General features: G+C 34.4%; 1 protein-coding gene across 6 annotated transcripts in view; it reads right to left on the reverse strand.

Annotated features, from left to right (window-relative positions):
• Vps13D (vacuolar protein sorting 13D) overlaps window positions 1-17641 on the reverse strand; it is a 571041-nt gene extending 553400 nt beyond the window's left edge. For 4 of the 6 annotated variants that reach the window (XM_081740128.1, XM_081740131.1, XM_081740129.1 and 1 more), the window contains exon 1: window positions 17102-17641. The gene's annotated coding sequence lies outside the window, so the exon portion shown is untranslated. Of the gene's footprint in view, window positions 1-16984; window positions 17008-17101 lie in introns of those variants that run through there. The other 2 variants (XM_081740126.1, XM_081740127.1) reach the window with 2 other exon arrangements.
• Window positions 17642-17770: the final 129 nt, after the last annotated feature.

Genomic DNA, 17770 nt, shown 5'->3' on the forward strand with positions numbered 1-17770 from the left:
CCAGTGATTTTTTATTGGGGCAAAACCCACATATAAATCTCCACAATAAAACCCAAAAAAGCCCACCTCAAAAAAATATACTTTAAAATTTAGTTTGAAACAATAATTTTAATATGATTATAATTACTTTCTTTAATCGTGCTTCTTAGTGTATGCCTAGTTTCAAAATTGGCTTAAAATATATATTTACTACCAGGACAGAATACATTGAAAACAAAAAAATGTTTCGGAATAATTCATAATGAATTTTGTTTGTGCTCGATCAAATTCGCTGTAACCCTGTTCAACTGTAATCTATTACATAAAAATGAAAAGAACCTTGTTTGTGCGCGCAACACGGGTAAACGGTTAAACGGTTTGGAATTAATTTTCGGATGCACTTATCACATACCTTACCTCGAACTAGGTTTCTAATCAGGTTGCTTTAATTAAAATGCGTGTTCTGTGAGCAGAGGGTCAAAATTTATGCGAAAATCTTAGTATCTCACGATTCTGTCAAGTTAGGAAGATGACATTTTTCATGTAAATTTCCCATTAGAAGTAAGTGGTGCCGTGTCCCAGTGTTTCAGAGGTGGAGAAGGATAGCAAATTCTATAATTTGAAAACAATGTTGCCTTTTGTTTCTGATCGCATCACACGGGAAAACGAATAAGCAATTTGAAATTAATTTTTGAACATGCAATAGTTAGTACCTACCCTGAGCTGCGAATTTTGTATCACTTTGATTCAAGGGCGCATCCTAGGAGAAGGAGTTGAGGAAGTTCAAAATTCTTGTATTAAAAAAAAAAGGGAAAAAAGTATGTCACGAGCCCCCAAGTTAGAAAGATGAAACTGGTATCTTAATGCCCCACTAAAACTAAAGGGACTAGTAACTTCCTGTTTTTGAAAATTTCAATTTTAAGGGAAGAAAGAGGGTGTTTTCTATAATTTCTTTCTTCACATTTCAATCGACGATGCCTGATGTTTGTGATCGCGTCACAGGAAATGGCTGAACAGTTTGAAATGAGTTTTAGAACTTACATCAAGCAAGGATATTATCATGTAACTTTTCTTAAAAAGCGTATCCTAAGGGAGAAGGGGGTTAAAAATTCATGGCAGAAATAAAATATCTTACTACACTTTCATTGATATGCGTATCCTAAGGGGAAGACTCAAACATTATTCTTGAACCTAATTCTTCCCGCGGAAAGAACGAGTACTTCAGTCAGTATGGAATAAAAAGTAATGAGGCTCCTTTATTTATGTTACATATTTGTGTATTATTATAAACAAACGAAATGTCTTTCTCCATGTGTCAGTTAATTACAGGTCGAGAACGCTTCACTTGAAAAAATAATTCACTGAAGATACACTTCTATTTTCTCAACATTAACGGCAATCAGATCGTGGAACTCTCTAATTCTTCTTGCGTACCTGGTGGAGTATGTGAAGCACAGTACAATCATTATATAACACAAAACGCCTATAATCGTAAAATCTATTGCAAGAAACCAAATTGGCAACTGAAAATGAGAAAAAAAATCCAAGATTTCAGTTCTTTAAAAAAGACTTTATTTCTTTTAGAAAAACATCCATTCAATAAAGCCATTTTTCATCTCTAGCTCCTGAGCTTGAGGTACTATTTCAGTATTTGCCAGATGTATTTTGAGTGAAACTCGGGGCCGCGGTGGCTCAGTGGTGGAGCGTTCTCCTCTGGTGCATTAGTTTCCTGATTCAACCCCAGCTCGCGCCAAGTGAACTTTGTGGTGGACAAACATCACGTGCGTGGGTTTCCTCGGACTTCTCCCGTTTTCTCCCACTTTCTCCATTCCACTATTTCATTCATTTCTCGTCATCACCGCCTCCTTTAGCCTACCCTGCAAAATCGTGGGACGTAAAACTTAAAGATTTTAATTTGATTTCATTTTAGTGAAACTCAGGACAGCTCGCTCAGGGATTTGAATCGTAAGTGTGAAAGGGGAATTTATTCCTATTACAGAAAATCATCCTTCTTTGTTACCGTACAAACCGTGTACTTTCTCTTTCTAGAAATCGAAATATAAGCAAGTGTCAATGGTGCAAAGTGTGCCACGAACCGCGCATGGGATTCCTTGTGCATTATTTTTTTTCTTTTTTCGTAATTTCTAAGTTTAGTTTAATGTCTCATGATTATGCACCGGGGCTAAGGGAGACTGCCATGAAATGGATAATAATGGTGGCATGACGAAAGTGGTAGGAATTGGGAGAACCCTTGAAAACCCATGCACACGATATTTGTCCTCCACAAAACGCACTTCGGGGAAGCTAGAATCGAACTAGGAACCCGCGCCAGACGTGAACTACCGTGGTCCCACAAGGGAATTTTATAGTTTCATGTGTACAGTAGAATATATATGCTTAAATGGTATATATATTTCTCGGGGTTCTCTCGTTTCCTCCCACTTTCTTCATTCCACCATTTCACTCATTTCTCATTATCACCATCTCCTTTAGCCTAACCTGCATAACCGTGGGACGTTAAACTTAAAGATTTTATTTCATTCTTTTAAATGGTATATTAAGAAGGAATATGGCTTTAAATATAGTACAAAATTTAACAAAGACCCAATTTTTCCCAATAAAACCCACAGGCCTCTTTTTTTTTTAAAAAAAAAACTGGGTTTTTCACAACCCTGTGCCACTATTTCCGTTTCTTCTGATTGATATTTCATTTTAATCATTTTTAGTTGTTCTTGTAACTGTTTTAATTATGACTGAACTTATATTTTCTCTGTTGTTGCTGTTTTGTGTTGGTCGGCTTTCTTAAGCGACATCTTTTTAAAAGTTTTCCATAACGTCTTCGGGCAGAACTCACATAACATCTGTTATCAATATGAATACTGGTTATTTTTCCACAATTCAGAAGAGCATCAAATCCTTTTCTTTGTGCAATAAGACCACGCTCATACCGGTTTTCAACCAAGAGTGATTTATCAATAGAGTGAGAATTTACTTCAACTGCAGCAGTTCAATTAGAAAACATGAGTCAGTTTTACTATTTCCAAAGTTCACTGACGTTTGAGTTGTTCTTCCTTCCCACATTCAACCCCGATTTTTCCTAGATTCCAGAGCTTGGATTTAAAAAAAAATCTTGGTATACTCTGTTCATTATCCTCTTATACAGTTTCAGAAACTCAAAGGCATGGTCCCTTTCCCCAAAAAACCACAAAACAGCACTCAAATCCGCCAGCGGACAACCCTAACGCTGGGGAAACCCATCCGTTAATGCTTGTAAGACGTTGCCTTATATCTTTCCAAATTGTCAAGAAAGGGATTCTGATGGTCAGTGACTATTTTTCCTTTTTTGTCAATTTTTAAAAATCTTTTTCACAACACACTTTTGTTTTACTTTCCCGTAACTCAGATAAAGTAAACATTTTGCTGCGAAACAGAGAGCAATGTAACACAACAAGCATAAACGTCTCCCTTGAACAGATTAAATATTATAGCAATAGAATAATAAGCGCTATATAAATAGTAACTATTGACTGTAGCAAAACCAAAGAAATGTACTGTAATAGACGCACTCCCCAATTTTGACAAACACTGAGGTATATTGTGTAACACAGATTACCAATATAATAATAAATGCGTCTGATATAGCTCTGTTCACGCGATGAGACGAGAAATAAGGTTTCCTTGTCTCACCTCATAAATTTTATAAGTCGCATCTTGTCTCGAGTAATCCCTTTATTGGAAAATTATTTTTTCCAGCAAAAGCGTTCAAGTGAACCCTGGGCACAGGTTTGAGCTTTGCTGTATGGAAAAAATTTTGTAGCTGTGACCAAATAGTATAATTTAACAAATTTAGCTCCGCTCCTGTGTCCAGGATACACTTTATCTGTATTTCCCCCACTCTACAGTTTACTGAAGGTGAAGAAAATATTTCAATATCTTGCTGAGTTACATCCTCTTCTTCTTCCCTTAAAACAAAGTACGTTAATAGCTTTAAAGAAGGTAATTTGGTATCTTTTCAAATACCAAGATTTTGATTATCGAATTTATATTCTTCACCTAAATTTTGTTTTGGGGAAAGAAGTTGAATTGAGCAGCCATCGTCTCCCCTTAAAGATGACTGCTCAACATGTTTTCCGAAACCAGAGAAGGATTGCCCATAAACGCAGAACTGCGATTATTATTAGTTGACCTGACAGTGACTGTAGGATATGGTGGATTTAGTGTAGAAGTAACCGAAGTTACGACCGGCATATTGGAAGAGAAATGAGAACTAACTATAGGCACCGGAGGATATTGCCCAAACGCTGGTTTTAGATTATACATCCCAGGTACCACGTAAGGAACTGGTCCACTTCCGTACATTATAGGAAAGTGTTGAGCTTCAGTCATAGGCCTAATTTTATTACCTTCATTCGTCCCCCAATTAGATTTTAAATTCCTATTCCTCCTCCAATTTCGATGTTACTATTTTCCATTGAAGTTTCTAAAATTTAGGTTGTTCAACATATTTTCTCTCCCGGAACTTTCATTATTCATAGGTCCCATTTGAACAGCATTATCGATCTGGGTTTGTTTAGGTTGAGCTATAAAAGTTTTTCTTATGTTCGGTTTCCTATTTTCAAACTTGCGTTCACCTCTGGTGTTTGGGGTCCTGGGTTCAAACCCTGCTCCCGCCAAGTGAACTTTGTGGTGGACAAACACCGTGTGCGTGGGTTTTCTCGGGGTTCTCCCGTTTCCTCCCACTTTCTTCATTCTACCATATCATTCATCTCTCATTATCACCGTCTCCTTTAGCCTAACCGGCATAAGCGTGGAACGTAAAACTCAACAATTTCATTTTTTTTTTCAAACTTCACACCACTGAAATTATCCTGATTGCTATTAGGACTGCCCTCTAGCTCAGTTATTCTAAGTATTGAGTCCTGAACGGTACTAACAGATCCTAATTTGAGGATTTTTGATTCTTCGCTTGGAAGACAATCTAAAACCAAATCTTTCAATTCTTGATCAGACGGTGACGTAACTATAGAATTGTATGTTTCTACAATATACCGAACAAATTCTAATAAAGAAGCATATTTACTTTTATCATATCGTACGGAAGAGAGACGGTCTCTCCATTCGTTCAGATATGTACTGTAATTTAAACAAATTCACGAAATCTTGAAAAGTTTTAATTTGACCTGCCACACTTCTGTACCAAATTTTTGCCGATCTTTCTAAGCATCGAGCAATTATATACATACGATCTTGATCCGTTAATATGTACATATTCAGAGTTTGTATCAAATCGTCAAGAAAAACGATTTCGTCTGTGCCACACCTAGTGTTGTAAAGGCCTGGGAAAAAAAAGGAAATTTTGGGTGAAAAAAACATTTTACCGTTTTTTCCCGAGCATGGAAAAAACGGAAAAATTGAAATTTTCGAATATTTTATCACATTATGCTTTTACAATGAAAACTATTTTAAATTTACTAGTTTACAGTTAAGATCATTGAGTAGTTACGTTTCTTGTATTAGAATTGTGAAATTTTGTGGCAACAAATATATTTATACCACCCGTTTAAAGTTAGCACCGTGATAGAATGGAGTAATTGCTACAGAAGATCCTAAAATATAATCCTAGTTAGATTAATTAATATAGACGTAATTTAAATTATCTTAAGTAATCTTATAAAGTTACCTTTTTATGACAGGGAAGTGTTAAAATAACAGGACCAGAATAATTTTAGTTAATATAGGTATGTTAAAATCAAAAACATATTTTATGGAGATACGTATCTTTCTTGTGCTGTGTAAAATTTCCGGAAATTTGAACCCATTAGAAAAAAAATCTTTTGTTCGGAAATATTGGCAAAACCCGGAAAATATAATTAAAAATTATTTCTTCGCCTGATACTAATCTTATTTGCTGTTATGTATGCAACCTATTTCACTAGCAGGAAAAATACTTAAGGCAACTGCTTTTAATTTTACTTTTTAGTTTTCTGATAAAAATCCCTCTTTATTATTTGTAATTACATTTTTCGAACAACACATAAAAAGAGATTATCTTATTTACATATACACACACATATACCACACAAGTGCGTAAATTTGAGCAACGACAAATATATTAAAGAATTTAACATGTGAAATTTCCGTTCTTTATTATTAGACCCCCTAAAGGCTAACAGAATATCCGTTCTTCTCACGGGGAGAATATGTTTCATTTTGGATATAAGGGCCACCAAAACTGTTACCAAATGAACTTAGGACTCTAAAAACTGAATTCGATACTAGTATCAGTCATTTTCAATTACTTTTACATGTCAATTTCCCCCTTTAGGAAATATTAGTTATAGTTTTAACTAATATTTTAAATACTGTAGTAACTAGAGAATTAATGCCGATGGTATCTGAAGACAAGCAACATCCTGCTCTAAGAATATTAATAAGTACAAAAAGTAATGTTAGTAGGGTCAAGAACGAAACTATTTATTATAACAATTTTCGAAGAGCAGACTTTCTTCAATTGTATAGAATGTTGCGTGATACGAATTGGTCTGACTTGTATAATGCAGATTCTGTAGAACTAGCTATTAGCATATTTTATAATAAAATTAATGAGGTTTTTTCTAGTACGGTTCCGAAAATACGAAAAAGAACAAGTAGAAGATATCCATGTTGGTTTACTAAAGAAATCATTAAGATGCTAAAATTAAAAGATTACTATCGGAAACATATTGCGATAGCGGAAGAATATAAGGAATTATTTAGGCAAACAAGGAAAAAAGTAAAAACTATGATTAGTAAAGCATACTCAAATTATTTACGAGAAATAGAAAATAATATAAAATCTGATCCAAAATCTTTCTGGAACTTCTTAAATAATAAAAAAGTAAATCGTAATGTAATTAACTATTCAATGAAGTTTCAAGATGTTCCTCTTGAAACTACAAGTGATATAGCGGAAGGATTTGCTAGATATTTTCAATCTGTATACACAGATAGCTCTGTACAATATACACATCACGAAAATATTCTACCTTCGTCACCGAACTCGTTATCATTAGGCTTAATTACTGATGTTGAGTATAATAGTGCTATAAGAAAACTAAAACCAAAACGTTCATGTGGTCCAGATGGAATACCTCCATATTTGCTAAAAGCATGTTCAAATATCTTAATGCGACCGCTATGTACAATCTTTAATCTTATAATAAGGACTCAAGTATTTCCTGAAGACTGGAAAATAACACGAATTTGCCCAATATTTAAGTCGGGTGATACGTGCAATATTGAAAATTACAGGCCAGTTGCTGTAATTTGCGCTCCGGCTAAGGTTTTGGAACATATCCTATATAGCAGAATTTTTAATCATGTAAAATGCTTTATAGATGTCAATCAACATGGATTTTACCCTGGTCGATCTACAACTACAAATTTAATTAATTTCGTTCAAGATATACACAGTTCATTTTTAAATAAAACTAGTACACACACGATTTACTTGGATTTTAGTAAAGCCTTTGACAAAATAAATCATAGCATACTTTTAAATAAATTATCATCATATGGATTAACTCAACTTTTTTTGAATTTAATTAAATCATATTTATCTAGAAGGAAATATTTTGTTCAATACAAACAATCGAAATCATTAGAATACGTAGCTACCTCGGGAGTACCTCAAGGATCAAATCTGGGTCCATTATTTTTTCTATTGTATATTAATGACTTACAGTTCTCAATAAAATATTCCAAATACCTTATGTATGCAGACGATGTAAAATTGTATAAAGAAGTAAGGTGTATTACAGATACAATAAAACTGCAAGAAGATCTTGATTTAGTATATAAATGGAGTGTAGAAAATAAGCTTAACCTTAATATTAAAAAATGTGCATTTATGATAATGTCAAGAACGAAAGAGCGTATTAATTGTTATTCATATACTCTTAATGGTGAAAACATGGAAGAAATTACCACATGTAAAGATTTAGGGGTAAAAATTACACGTAATTTATCATTTGATAACCATATCACTGAAATGGTACTTTATGCCTATAGACAGCTTGGTTTCATTATACGGAACACCAGAAATTTAAATGATGTTGTAGCTATTTCTATGGTTTATAATAGCTTAGTTCGGACCAAAATAGAATATACATGCGTTGTTTGGGCTCCATATTATAAATCTCTTCAGGAGAAAATAGAAAGTATTCAAAAGAAATTCCTAAGGTATCTCTATTTTAAAACAATGGGAGCTTCCGCTATAAGAAACAAAATATCGTACAAAACCCTTCTAGATAAATTTAACTATGTTAGTTTGAGTAACAGACGGGATTTTCTTCAACAATTATTTCTTTATAAAATTATGAATTCTTATGTTGACAATAGTAATTTCTTACAAAAAAATTGGACTCAATGCTAGACCAGGCTATCTACGTAAGCGACATCTGTTGACTGTAGATGTTCCAAGAACAGAAATGTATAAGGGCTCACCATTATATAGAATGTGCAGTAGGTTTAATAGCATATCAGTATTAAACAAAGATCTAGATTTAGCATTACCTCTACCTCTGTATACAAAGAAGTTGAAAAATATATTGTATTAGAATGTGAATATTATGTGTTTGCATACACATGTGTAAAGCGATTATTTTACTTTTAATGTTTCTTTACTTGTAATACTCTTCACGTTTAACAGTTTATATTCTTACGATAGTTATTATTGTCGTTGTCAGATATCTACAGGAATTTTGTCAGTATAATTATATTTACTATTATGTATAATATATTATATGAATTATCTATATTATGTACCTTCTGTAATTGGAGATTCTATTCTCCGTTGAAGGACAATAAATAAATAAATAAATAAATAAAAAATAAATATACATATCACACCAACTCGTGTTGCCTGAATTTGGATTTAAACGGCATCGGAAGTGTTACTATTCATTTCAGCGACTCCAAAAACTATGGATTCGACACTAATATCGGTCATTTTCGATCATATTTATATATCACCCCTGCCCCAAGTTGCGTAGATGAATTTGGATTTAAACAGTATTGAAAATGTCACTGCTCATCTCAGCGACCCCGGAAATTATGGATTTGACACTAATATCGGCCATTTTCAGTCATTTTTATATATCCCTTCCTACCCAAGTTGCGAGCCTGAATTTGGATTTAAGCAGCATCGGAAGTGTTACTGTTCATCACAGCAACCCCAAAACAATGGACTCAATACCAATATTGGTCATTTTCGATCATTTCTTATGTCCCCCGCCCCAAGGTCACGGCGCTGAATTTGGATTTAAATGGCGTTAGAAGTGTCACTTTTCATGTCAGCGACCCCGAAAACTTTGGATTCGACACTAATATCAGTCAATTTTCGATCATTTTTACATATCACCTCCTTCCCCGTCTCTAAAGTTTCGGCGTTGAATTTGGATTTAAACTGCATTGGAAATGTCACTGTTCATCTTAGCGGCCCTGAAAACTATGGAATCGCACTAATATCGATCATTTGGATCATTTTTATATATCTCCCTCCTCCCCCAGTTTGCGGGGATATATTTGGATTTAAACGGTATCGAAAGTGTCACTGTTTACCTCAGCGTTCCCGAAAACTTTGGATTCGACACTGATATAGGCTATTTTCAGCCCTTTTTACATATGTATCTCCCCCTCCCCTAAATTGAGGCCTGAATTTTTATTTAAAGCATCGGAAATGTTACTGTTCACCTCAGCAACCACGAAAACTATGGATTTGACACAAATATCGGTCATTTTTTAAAATCATTTTATGTATCTCCCTCTCCTTCTCCTAAGTTGCAGCGCTGAATTTGAATTTATGCTTCATCGGAAATGTTACTGTTCATCTCAGCAGCTCCGAAAACTGAGTTCGACACTATGATCGGTAATTTTCAATATATATCCGCACTTCCTTCCTCCATGTTGCACTTTCAAAGTGAAATGGTAAAGTCCATCCCAAGCCTGAACCTCTTCTATATTGATTTTTTTTATCGAGATCAGTCTGGTGGTTCAAGAGTTGTTAAGTTACAAATATAGTCACTTTCATTTTATATACGTAGATAATTTGTCGCATTAGAAAACAGGTATTTGTTTACGTACAAAATTTTGTACATGAGGTTTATATTAAAGTCTGTATTTGAATATTAAATAATAGTAATTATGTGTCTTACAAGGGAAGAGAGGGAGATTATATATCAAAGTGGAAGATGGTTTAAACACCAATCGAAAGCACGAATGACGCCTATTAATTATTTACATCTTATGTCAGTCTTATTTGCTAATTTACATTATTTTGATGTTCAGATTTAATATAACTTACCGAGGTCAATATTATCGCGGTAATCTTATACTGAAGTTTACGAAAGTGACAACACGCAGACTGGATTGTTTACTTTCACACGAACAATAGTAAGTCAACAGTTGCCTACAGCTTAGTCAAGGATGACAACACAAATATAAATATAGTTAATCAAAGGAAAATTAATGGAAAATCAACCTAACAACAAATGTCACTGTTCTAAACATATTAACGGTATCAACGCTGCACTAATCAACTATACGGGTGCCAGAAAGCAATAAAACAAAAAAAAATCAATGTATCGTTACCGGTAAACCGGTACGTTACAGCTATATTAATATATGTATGTATGCATTAATATGAGAAAATGTTGTATTCAAAATATAAGATTAATTTGAAAAACTGCTTTTATTGCTTTTAGATAATATCACTGTTACAAGCCATAAACTGTATCAATTCAAATATTCAAGACGAAGAAGAATTGTAATAATTTCATCAGAGATTAATCACAATAGTATTGAAAGCTTGTGTTCATACATGTCTATGCTCTCATAATATTTTGGTCTGTATTTAAATTTTGAATGTATTATTCGATCTGATTAATCACAATTCAATAAATTTAGAAAATTACATTACTTGGCTTTCATTATTTAATTAGAGCGTTTACATTGGAGCTTTTGTTAAAAAAATCCAAGTGTCTGACAATGGGTATCACAAGGGAACGCATTTTTAGCAAACTACCTATTAATAACTACAGTTGGGAGACAAAATGTTTGTATTCTTGATCAGCACTATCCCTTAATCTAACCAGAATAATAATTATGAGTCGGCCTTATTATAGGAACGGCAGCAAACTAAAAGCTGAATTCCCAATAACCGAATACATGAGGCTACGATTTCTTTAGATTTTTATATAATAAGAACTGTTTCCCAATGTGACGGTAATAAACGACATTAAATTCTGACTTGTAAGAATACGGATAGCGGAAAGAAATTTGAACTTAACATTATATTAAGACCAAACGTTATGAACTGTAATAATGGATTTCATTCTCTAGAAAGGAATGGCGAAGTGGAGACATTTATAGGAGATGGGTAAGATGCGTAACGCAACACTAATTTAGCTAGATATAATAATATGAGACATTTGCATATTTAATTAAGCTGAATTTACTGTCACAGTTAATGCACATACACTATATCACCATGGTAATGTTATGATTGTAGCTCAATCGGTGCCATCTTGGCCTGGCAAGTTCAACCCCTGATTAATAAAAATTTAGAAATTCTTGGGATTACATGTACTGCAGAAAGTTTACAAACAGTCGTAAGATTCCGGACATTGCGAGGTTCCAACTCTGGAGGTTTGGACACCCATCCTGTCTGGACTTTACCACTTGCGGACTGAAAGACACAATGTTTCCTCGGTGACAGCCGAAAAAGGTTAAACGAAATTTTTATGGAGACCTCCTCGAACACCAAATACAACCAAGGTTCAGCCTAAATATCAACTTAGCCATAGGTTTATTTCCTAATTTAGCGATAATTCTGCTTTAATTTTTCAAATTACAGGAGGATCGAGCCATCGCTGTTAACTATATCGTTTCCTTTCTACTTCTATCTGACATAAATACTCGCACACGGTAACTATGTATAGTAATAATTTTAAAACACCTACAAATTATTTATTATTGTAACCATGCATATCCTAATATCATTATAAAAATTACATCCTATCCCTTTTTCTACCAAATTACGTTTAAAATAATTTCATTCCACTTGCTTATTTGGGTCTGGTAACACCAGACATAATTTGTTTTAAACAAGAGAGTAGCGTATTACTTGTTATTGACAGTTGACTAACAACTACCATCAATCCCAAACCTCACCAATCCGAAGAAGATGCACACTCATAGCTTTAATCGCAACCGCGAGTTCTTGTAAGCATTCGAATATTATGAAACTTCACAGTGTACGTGATTGAATCTACAAATTTAGTATTTACATGTTATGTCAGTCATATTTGCTAATTTGCACTATTTTGATGTTTCAGATTTATTCTTACTTGCCAATATCAATATTATCGCGGTAATCTTATACTAAATTTCACGGAAGTGACATCACGCATATTGGTTGGTTTACTTTCACACGAACACTATTAAATCGACAGTTGCCTACGGCTTAGGTTAAGAATAGAAACACAAAAACATATATAATAAATGCAAGGAAAAAATAATGGAAAATTAATCTAACAACAAACATCACTGTTATGAACATATTAACAGTATCGACGCTGCACTAACGAACTATACGGGGGCACATAATAATAGCACCAACAACAAATAAAACAAAATATCAATGTACCGTTACCGATAAACCGATACGTTACATTTTTCCCCGTGGCCCGCCAAAAAAAAAATAAATAAATAAATAAAATAAAATAAAATAAATACATTTTTTATTTGAAATCCTTAAGCAATTGTTCTCGTTTTTCTGTCGAGCAATCGAAACGTTTTATATTAGATAAGTTTTGGGCAGGTACTCCTCTCCCATTTAAATCCTTTAACGAAACAGAATTACTGTGTAGTCTTGTTACCACGTAAGACCCGGTTAAACAGGCATATATTTATGCGTAGCCTTTATGAAAGCATCTCAAAGGGAATGGGTTAGGACCATTGGCAAATTTCCTTCCTTAATTTCTACAGAATAAGTCGAATTGTTTTGTAATTTTCATTCCCTTTTTGAGAACAATCGAGACTCAAAACGAAACAGAATTACTGTGTAGTCTTGTTACCACGTAAGGCCCGGTTAAACATGCATGTATTTATGCGTAGCCTTTATGAAAGCATCTCAAAGGGAATGGGTTAGGACCATTGGCAAATTTCCTTCCTTAATTTCTACAGAATAAGTCGAATTGTTTTGTAATTTTCATTCCCTTTTTGAGAACAATCGAGACTCAACTTGGATATGGAATTCCGGAGACAATGGGAAATGTTCTCGAAATCTATCAGCCACCGAAAAAGACATAAATAACTCCGCAGGCGTACATTTTAACGTGCTATTATACGAATAGTAAAGTAAGCCCTGCATTTTTTAATACATTTTTACCCTTCGTATGATTATTTCTGCACATTAGTCTTATTATTGGGTTTAATTCCCGATAAGAACGCTCTACAACCCTGTTGGCCCTTGGGTTGTATGGAGAAAGTGTATGAAGTATTTTTAAGTTTTTTTGGCTACCCCGTATATATAAAACCTACAGTGCATAAAACACAAAACAAGCTATGCAAGGTGATCACTAAAACGCACGAATAATATCTAACTAATTCGGGGCAGGGCAAAAATGGGAGGCCCAAGCGTTAGCGAGGGAGTGCGTCCGCAGATAGCAGGTGCGTCAGCGAAGGTTGGCACACACGTAAAGAGAGTACTGAAAACAGTTGGTTTTGGGAATGATACGACATTCAAAAGCACTTGTCATGGTTTAATACTAATCGCACTCCACTTGCAAACATAAAATACAGCTTTCCTACACTGCGCAGAAATACACCGCCGGGAGAAAATAGTTTCTAACGTAGTCATCTTTCCCATGCACTCACTTCTTTTATCAGTCGCAAAGCACTTATAATGATTTTATACTGGTAATCTACACTTGTAAATACAAAATGCAGATGTATTACTTCGTACTTAATTCTATCGCTTCCAGAAATTTGTTCTTTATAAATATGTCTTTTCCTGCAATGTATTAATATTTACTTCTAAATCTTTCAAAATGTGGTGCGCCAAAAGTAAACCAGCACCATTTTAATAGAGTAGTGTGTAAATTATGTGGAAAAATATAGAAATGAAAGTAGAAGGTGGAATCCATTTATTCTCTTATAAGGTAATTACAGATAAAAATGTAATCTGTCAAATGTTTATAATAAATTACAACTAATACTTTATTAAAGTAGTTATTAAGGAATCAAAATAGTTTGTGGTTTCACGTCCGACAGTGATTGCTACATAAAAAAAAAAAAAAAAAAAAAGAATGAAAGAAATAAAAAGGGAAAATGAAGAGTAACATTTTACGTAAGCATTTACCTTCAGCAGCAAGGTGAATTAGAGTATAGGAAAATAAAAGAAGCGGAATCATTGAAATCTTGGTGATGTAGCACATATACAATGAAAGATTATTAATTATGTCAATTTCTTGAATTGTAAGAAATGCCGGTGATGAGTGATGTAATACACAAGTATCAGTATAAATTGAAGAGAAAGTTGGAACATCGTGATATTGGGACAGATAAAACGTCTAAATTGAAATAAAGGTAGGAAACAACCAAGCCCTGAGGGGCTTCTAACCCCTCTTGCTCCGTTATGTTTTATTAAGATAGCATTTGTGCTTTTTCGTGCCCACCTAGCACAAGTTGGTGGTGTTTTTTGCAAAATACCTCTTAAAGTGAATCTCCAGTGGAGAATCCAAGTGCACACCTCAAACTGATTCCTGAAGGTACAGAAAGTAAATACAGAGAGAAGAAAGTTATGACTTTCATGCATTTATGTATGGATACGTATAGTAAATCTGCACGAATACGTGCATAACAGGTTAGACTTTAATATATTTCTATGTAAATACACATCTCATACATAAGAACAAAGTATGTTTTGATTTTTTACACAATCTCATTACAAATACGTAGATATGTACACTAAATCGACACTAGTTCTTCTTTTACGCACGGGGAGCGCGGTGGCTCAGTGGTAGAGCGTTCACCTTTGGTGCTTGGGATCCCTCGTTCGATCCCAGATCGCGCTTGGTGGACTTTGTGCTGGACAAACACCGTGCTCGTGGGTTTTCTCGGGGTTCTCCCGTTTCCTTCCACTTTCTTCATTCCACCAAATCAATAATTTCTTATCATCACCGTCTGGCAAGGTTCTGGAACACAGGTCCCCCTTCCCATTTAGCTGTAATAAAAACAGAAAACAACTCGCTCACGCTCGTTTGGCAATACTATATGAATGAATTATTAAACTTTCGTACAGAAAGGAACCAACCTTGCTACTAACCAATATATCGGGGGACCTGTGTTCTAGAACCTACCCTCACCGTCTCTAGCCTAACCGGCATAAATGTGGGATGTAAAACTTGAAGATTTCATTTCATTTCTTTCCTTTTACGCACTGTAGTGTTTCTACCAAGTGTCACATGCTGTACTTATACTCATTTTTCCTAAAGTAGATTTGAACATATTCATGCAATTTCTCCCTTAAGAAATACTTTCTAAGCCACTACGTCTAGCTTTATTGCTAAAAGAAGACTCTTTGGGTTATGTTCTGAAGCACGTAAAAAACAAAATTTACAGGAGGGATGGATGATGCAAGTACTTAGACCTAACAAAACTTAACCAAATCTAACCTCAGCTAACCTGAACTAACCTAATATAAGCAGAAATAAGTGAAATTCAACCATCTTTTTGAAAATTATGCTGGACCCCTATACTACCATAATCCAACATAACGTAACTTAATCTAAACTAATCCAAAGTCACCTAACCTAACGTGAGAAGAAATTAACAAAATTGTAATATTTTCGACCAATGTTTAGCAGAATGGATGCAGCAATTGTTTCTAAAAAATGTTGCATTTTCGATAATTTCTGTTCACATTAGGTTAGTTTAGGTGAGTTTGGGTTTGTTTAGTGTAGGTTGGGTTAGTTTGTTAGATTATATTAGTGTATGAGTCCAGCCTAATTTTCCAAACAATGGTAGAATTTCGCTTATTCCCGCTTATATGACGTTAGTTTAGGTTAGTTTAAGTTAGGCCAGGTTAGATTAGGTTACGTTATGTTAGGTCTAAGAACTTGTATCATCCTTTTCGGGTTAAATTCCAAAGTTGGGCGTCCGTTTCCAGCGAAATTTTTAAAATTTACAGGAAATATATGGATAATTTGATCGTTTGTGTGCTTGATAATATACAAGAGTCTCGAAAAATCTGTTTATTTGTTATATATAAGCGGTTATAAACATGGGTCTATATGGCGAGCGGAGGGAACTACTTGGCGCAAGGTAACCGAACAGTTGCATTGTAGGAAAGAAGCGATCATTTATGTTACCAATATGGCGAATGTACAAGGGCAATGAACTAGCAGTTTTAACATTTGTGAAGGAATACATTGATAACGAGCAAAATCTTTTAAAAGTTTCTGAAGAGCACGGATTAATGAACCTAATAACAAATTGCAGAAAGTTTGGAAAGGACATAACAGTGAAAAAACTTGACGAAAGCGGACGCCCAACTTCGGAATATATGCCTCCTTTTCTCCTGTAAAATTTGTGGTTTTTACGTGCTTCTGGAACCCTTCTGCTAAACATAACTCATTCCAAAAACAACTGCTGGACCCTTTCTGCTAAACATTTGGCCGTCCTTTTGTCATAAATATATGTATGACCCCATGCATGTGGTAGTACAGAAAGAACACTGATCGTTTCTACTAGTGCATTATCTTAATCTAAGAAATGTTTTTGAGTTTAATGTCCTTCATAGGAATAAGACGGTTTCTCTTCTTCGCAATGACTCAAGGTCATGTTTGTTTACACTTTCTCTACATTAGTTTCATTCGCAGTTAACATGACAAATAAATCAATTAGAGAAAATATTTTTTACGACTGCTCAAAACTTTATTAAATTCATGAAATGCATACATACGACAAGTCATGCTTCATAATCTGCATGTGCTTATCATGACTTTGCTTATATCTAGACACTAGTATATTAAATTGTATAATTTCAATTCCTTCCTCCTAACTATTATTATTTACTCACATGATACCTTCACTCCGTTTTATAATCATCCAGCGGACGAATATTATTTGAAGTGTGCCATCATTCTTTAATGTTGAGTAAGCTACTCAAGTTCACTTTCACTTCACTTCATGAGGATAAAAAACCCCCTTTATATGTTCCCGGCATTAATGCCTTTCAACAAGATTGTAATAAATGTATTCAGGTAAAGAGATAAATTAGTACAAAGGCAAAAGGTAGAAAGAATAAAAGGTAATAGTAATGACAAAGTAAGAAAGGGATTATAGTAAAACGGTCGTAAGTAAGTGTAGCAATCGGGAAGAGATAGTCAAAATCGGGAAAAGTAAAAGGTGAAAGTCGGGAAAGTTCAGACAGTGAAAGAGGGCTGAAAGCCAGGTTGAACAGGGCAAAAGTTAGAGGAAAGTGGGAAGTGTACAAGGAAAAAAGAACAAAGAGTATAAAAAAGAAGGGGGTGTATGTACATGTAAATGTAAAAGAAAATGTAAGTGTAGTGTAGGTGTATAGGAAATCCCACTCCAATCTCTTCCTCACAGAGCACTCCAACACACGAGACACTCGCCGTAACGGCAACTGTCGAACTACCTTACTCCAGTTCATTTGATAAGTTTACTGTTAGTCTCTCTCAATGTATTGATGCTCCAGCGAATATATAAAGAGGAAACCATTGGT

This window comes from Thermobia domestica, chromosome 15, assembly GCF_964235325.1.
Source record: "Thermobia domestica chromosome 15, izTheDome1.hap1.1, whole genome shotgun sequence".
Taxonomy (NCBI): Eukaryota; Metazoa; Arthropoda; class Insecta; order Zygentoma; family Lepismatidae; genus Thermobia; species Thermobia domestica.